Source organism: Diabrotica virgifera, chromosome 10 (assembly GCF_917563875.1).
Source record: "Diabrotica virgifera virgifera chromosome 10, PGI_DIABVI_V3a".
NCBI lineage: Eukaryota > Metazoa > Arthropoda > Insecta > Coleoptera > Chrysomelidae > Diabrotica > Diabrotica virgifera.
Window position 1 is genome coordinate 79,649,383 of NC_065452.1, and position 6,097 is coordinate 79,655,479.

The 6,097-nt window shown below is 30.9% G+C and overlaps 1 long non-coding RNA gene across 1 annotated transcript; it reads right to left on the minus strand.

Moving 5' to 3' along the window:
* Positions 1–416: 416 nt before the first annotated feature.
* Positions 417–5,366, minus strand: LOC126878728 (uncharacterized). Its single transcript, XR_007695749.1, has 3 exons — positions 2,333–5,366; positions 1,540–1,697; positions 417–597 (listed from the first exon to the last, which is right to left on the minus strand). It is a non-coding gene; the product is annotated as an uncharacterized LOC126878728 (long non-coding RNA).
* Between the last annotated feature and the right edge of the window lie 731 nt (positions 5,367–6,097).

Genomic DNA, 6,097 nt, shown 5'->3' on the forward strand with positions numbered 1-6,097 from the left:
TGGAACATTCCATGAATGTTCTTTGGACATTCACAGTATATTTTTAGACTGAATGTCTTGTTAGAACATTCCATGAATGTCTACGAACGTTCTTTGAACATTCACAGTATATTTTTTAGACATTCACTGAAATATATCGTCAGTAATGTGACAATACCTCCTATATGTTTTTTCATGAGGTTTGCAGGAGACGAAAAACATTTTTTAAGGTCACTTTCTGGTTTCGTACGTATTCTGACTTTTTTTGTAGTAAATAGATAGTTGAATTTACTGCAAAACAAGTCAAAAAATATATGAAAACAGGAGGTGGCCGAAACAAGTTTTTAGTCTATCTTACAAATCTCTTGAAAAAAACAGATAGGAGGTACTGTCACATCACTGACGATATATGGCCATACCAAATAATACATCCTTGATAAATATAAACATTTTTATTGCAAAAAATCTTTACATACATTTTTTAATGTAATTTGCTGACATTCCTAAATATTATAAAAAAATGTGTCACATTTGCTTTGTAAACCTTTCTTTTGCTTTTCGTAGCCACATATTCCGTTTCCTTTCTGGTTTTTTGTAGACCACTTCTCTCAGCTGATTCTAAAAGAAAATAAAATAAAAGGTAATTTTTCTATCCTTTACAATTAACAATCAGAAGAAATATTATTTACAGGTAATAATATGCATAAATAATAATAATAAAAAAATAAATATTAAATAATATTTAAATAAATAATAAATAATATTTAATAAATAAAATAATAATAATGAACATTTTGTATTTTGACAACGACATCCGATGTGGAAGTAGAAACCTTAATAAAATTATTTTTTCAAGTAAATTGTGGCTTATTTCCCCATTAGAATAATTAATTACAAAAAAGCCACAAAGAAATAGATTTTTCACAAACAAATAAGTATTTAGTATTCATTATATTTATTGTTTTTATTATTTACTTTAATGTCCTACTGGTACATTATTTGACAAATAATGACATTTCGAAGTCTGTTAAGTACGATATAACGCCCTTGGGCATTAAATTTAAATAACGACTTAGATACTGTCAAGTTGACAAATATCAACCTAAGTAAAACTATGGTTACCACAATTACGTTACTACTGTTACTGGTAAATGTACTTATTTAAAAACTAATCAATTCAAAATTCATTCAAATTTTTCGCATATAAAGAATAATTTAGTCGGGCATTAAACGTTGAAGGCACCACAGGTATTATAATAATAACGCTTTCGGTCAACGTATATCCCTATAATACCCTTGGTACCTTAATAACTGTAACATAAGATTATACCTTAATTCTTGTTTTCGATTTCTGATGTTTTTATTTATTTACATTGAATATTAATCTGTTTTGTTGTATAATCTACTTCGCAATAATTATGTGATATATTTGACTTAAAATGAATTCAAAAATTTTTTGTAGTTGGGCAACAATGTCAACTTAGATCTCCGATGTAGATAATGAATTACAACAGTATCTATATTGTACGGACTGTATTATTAATTAGGTTATGCATATACCTGTGTGACATAAGCTATTGGAACAGCACAGTCTCTCAAACGAACAGATGAAAGTGAAGTTCTGTCAATATCTTTTTCTAAAAAGTGTTTTGAACATACTCCTCTATTAACAAATCTGATCTATACTTCATGTCTTCTTCGCAGGATCTTCTGGAAAGCTAAAAATACAAAATATATGCATTACTAAGCATTATTAACAAATTTTAGTTTTAAATAAAAAATATGATTAATGAACTCACAAAATTATTATAAAACAGCTTAGAAATTGTTTATTAGTATAGTCGGTTCCCCAAACTCAGACACAACTGGCTAGTGATTTTAGTAGGTAATTTTTTTTGTTTTTGGCCAATTTTGCCAAAATTACAGTAATTAGTACTGAGACTGAGTTTAGCAAATCGACTATAATATTCTGTGTATTCATTAGTTGGTACTGCATATTATAGTGTGTGGTCTACCATCCTATTTATAAACGCATACACTAGCAAAAACGCAAAAAGAATTATTTTAGTTTTACAAATCCTTTTGTTATTACCTATCTCTATTTACTATTTTAGTTAGGAATAAGCGAAGTTTGTGGCTTATTCACAATTATTATTAAAATAATAAATGGATATGACCAATTATTAACTTATAAAATAAAATAATAATTCTTCTGATTTATGCCTTTTATTCACGTTGTTATATCTACGTTACTTAAAAGATTTTTTATGAATAGTATTATTAGGGTATTAATAGTATTAATTTATTTTCTGAAATACAGGGCATGCTTTCGTTTACATATTTGCATACTAACCTTTTAATAGGGCTTTTCATTCACAGTCATTTGTTTTGAGCTTCTGTCATAATTGAAACGTTATTCCTGCAGATTTTTTTATCTACATTTGTCTCTGCTACTCCAACTGCGTTAAAAACAGGACACCATTTTATGCACTATGTTAATAATACTATTAAAGCTATTATAAAAGTATCCGAATTAAAAAAATATTCTTAAAAAGCACAAATAATACATACAACTAAAAACAATCCACGGCAAGGCAAGGTCGCCAAGATGAAGATGCCAAGATGGCCGAAGCGAGGTCGTTGGTTGGTCGTTTTTAGTCACGTGATGCCCTCTCAAGCGCCATGCACAAAAATATATGCACGGCGAATTTGAAAATGAACGCAAAAGAAATAAATATAAATGCCTCTCTTGGGTTTTGCATAAGTTATAAGTATTTTTTTTATTAACAAAATCGCATTCCAAATTGAATATTCGCGAACAATAATTTTTATTACATTTGTATGTTTATAATCTTGGGAAACTCTTTAAATTTGACATATTATTGCACTGTAGGCCTAAAATGTCACTTAGTTTGTCTGGTATGTTATAAGTAATGTTGTATCTCTTACACGTATGTATTATTTCGCAACTTAAAATATAGGAACATTGGTAGTATGTTCACAGAATGTCTTATGGTAACATTCCAGGAATAATTTAAACAGATGTTCACCGAATGTTCCCTAAATGTCCAGGACATTCAAATATTGATAGAACTTTGGTAGTACATTCCTGGAATGTTGTGTGTTGTTAGGGTTATTCATCCCCCTAAAAAGGTATTCAAAACGTAGATTCCCTCCTTGGTTCTCTTTAGAGTTAAGAACCGGATAGTTGAGAAAAAGAAAGCTCACAAAAAATATCTTTTATCTAAATCAGTTCTGGATTATCAGACTTTTTCACAGCTGAGGGCTAATTGTAAATTGTTAAAAGCTGAAAGCTACAGAAATCATATTTACTTAACAGAATTATCAATAAGAAATAATTTGAAGGGATTTTGGTCGTTTGTGAATTCACGGAGAGGAAAGCCCTCTCCCTAATAGCACACGACGTCCTTTGGACGTCCAAAATACGTCCATTTTTGGTCCTTACGTCCATGGACTATAAACGGACGTCCTTTGGACGTCCCATTTTGGACGTCCTTCGGAAGGAATAAATATGGACGTCCTTTGGACGTCCGACGTTGGACGTCCTTCGGACGGAATAAATATGGACGTCCTTTGGACGTCCGACGTTGAACGTCCTTTGGACGTCCATACTGGACGAAATACGGACGTTTTATGAACGCTTATATATTATATTGGACACATTATACCAATTACGGGATCAAATAGCAAAATAATTCAATAAAATATTAACTTACGCGTTAACTTTACGTTAATGAAATACAGTCAAACCTGTCAGTAACGGCCACTAAAATGAAAGAACTATTGGCCGATATAGAAAGGTGGCCGTTATTGCCAGTTTTTGTAGTCTAGATATACAGTAAAACTTGTGTTACTGGCCACCTGTACTAACGGCCAGTTTAAATATTCCCCAAACCAATTATATCTAGACTACAAAAACTGGCAATACCGGTCACCTTTCTATATCGGCCAATAGCTTTTTCATTTTTAGTGGCCGTTACTGACAGGTTTTACTGTAATTGGTTTGGGGAATTTTTAAACTGACCGTTAGTACAGGTGGCCGGTGTTTGCAGGGGGCCGGTAACACAGGTTTTACTGTAGTTTAAATCGAAAAGATTAAATCTTAATTCAAAATTGTATATACAATTATTAATTATAAACAAACTATATAGTTTAATATCCAAAAAATGTTTTTGATTTTATGTAATGTAATGAAAATCTTATTTGTAAATTATTGGTTACAATGTTTAACAATAGGAAATATTCAAGAATAAATAAAATAAAAGTTTAATCCTAACAACACAAAACATTCCAGGAATGTAGGTACTACCGTTCTATTCCCCGTGAACATCTATCTGATTAAATTATGGGTGGAAAGTTACCACAAGATATTCTATGAACATAGTACAATGTCTTCCTGGAGGGGTAAAATTTTCCATTACAAGATTTTAAGAGAGGCTATTTATTGTACTGTTCAATTTGCGTTCATTTTCAAATTTGCCGCGCGAGTATCTATGTAGCGTCTCGTGGTCATTGGTCATCACATTTCATTTTCATAACATAACCGATAACCTAAAAATTTAGTAAAGTAAAAATTTTGATTGGAAAAAAATGCATCGATAAGGGGGTGTGGGAAATGGAAATTAGTGGCTTTTTTGCTGTACTGTCTGCTAGTTTTTGCTCTGGGCTCTGGCTAGATCTCTTGTTTAAACAATTTTGTAAGTATTATAAAATCCGTTTTCAATTTTCTTTATTCTTTATGAAACGAATCATTTATACATGCATATTATTACCTGTAAATAGGTACCTATTTCTTTTGATTTTTAATTGTAAAGAATAGAAAAATTACCGTTCATTTTAATTTTTTTTAGAATCAGCTGAAAGTGGCCTACAAAAAAAACCAAGAAGGAAATGTATAGCCTTGTGGCTATGAAAGGCAAAAGAGAAATATAAAAAGTGTATTGGCTAGTTGGAAGAAAGTCCACATTGTCCATGCATAATAAGTTATTACTTTATCAACAAATATCAAGAAGATAGCAGGGTCACGAGCATCAACTTCATAAGTTCAAGAATATCGAGGAAATCCAGCTCCTCGATACTACTGGGCAAACTAGAAGATTGAAGAGGACAAATCCTTTTGAACTAGTTTGAGTGATAGGTGATAGTGAAAAACGGAGCATAGTGCTTGTGTGCTGTGCCTGTGTATGTTAGAATAGTGCACGATCTTGTTAGATTAGATAAGAGACGCTATGGGGTAAGCTCTTCATTTTAAGAAACAGTAGTAATTTAGGTTAAATTAAAATTGCTCATTGGTCAGTTATGACCAGATTGTTTTTTTATGTTTGGCAAAAAGGACTTAAGTCAGAATTGCACATTGATAATGTTTTGATGATTTCTGGACTAGAAAAAAACTGTTGTAGATGTAAACTGTATGTACAGTAGAATCTACTACAGTACTGTAGAAATCATCAAAACATTATCAATGTGCAATTCTGACTTAAGCCCTTTTTCCCAAACATCAGAGAATTGTAATGTACAATAATTCTCCTATCTGCTTTTTCATGAATTTTGTAGGAGACGAAAAACCATTTTTAGGATCATCTGCTTTCACATGTAAATTTTGACATGTTTTGTAGTAAATAGATAGTTGAATTTACTACAAAACATGTCAAAAAATATATGAAAACAGGAGGTGACTATAAAAAAAGTTTTTAGTCTCTCTTACAAAACTCATGAAAAAACAAATCGGAGGTATGTCACATCAGTGACTAAGAATGTCTAAAAAATATACTTTGATGTCCCAAGAACCAAATATAACCTACAGTCCATCTAATTTACTTACTGTTGCACGTCATTATCTACGCCAGAGATCTAAGTTGACATAGTTGCCAAAGTATAAAAAGATCCTGAATCCATTTTAAATCAAATATGTCACATAATTATTGTAAACGTGGATTATACAACAAAACAAATTAATATTCAATGTAAATAAGTAAAAACTTAAGAAATAGAGAACAAGAATTAAGTTATAATCTTTTAAGATTTGCAGTGCAAGAGTTTTTGCACTGCATTGTTAATAATTAAAAAACGGCTCCGAACTCTTGGCAAAAAGCCGGTA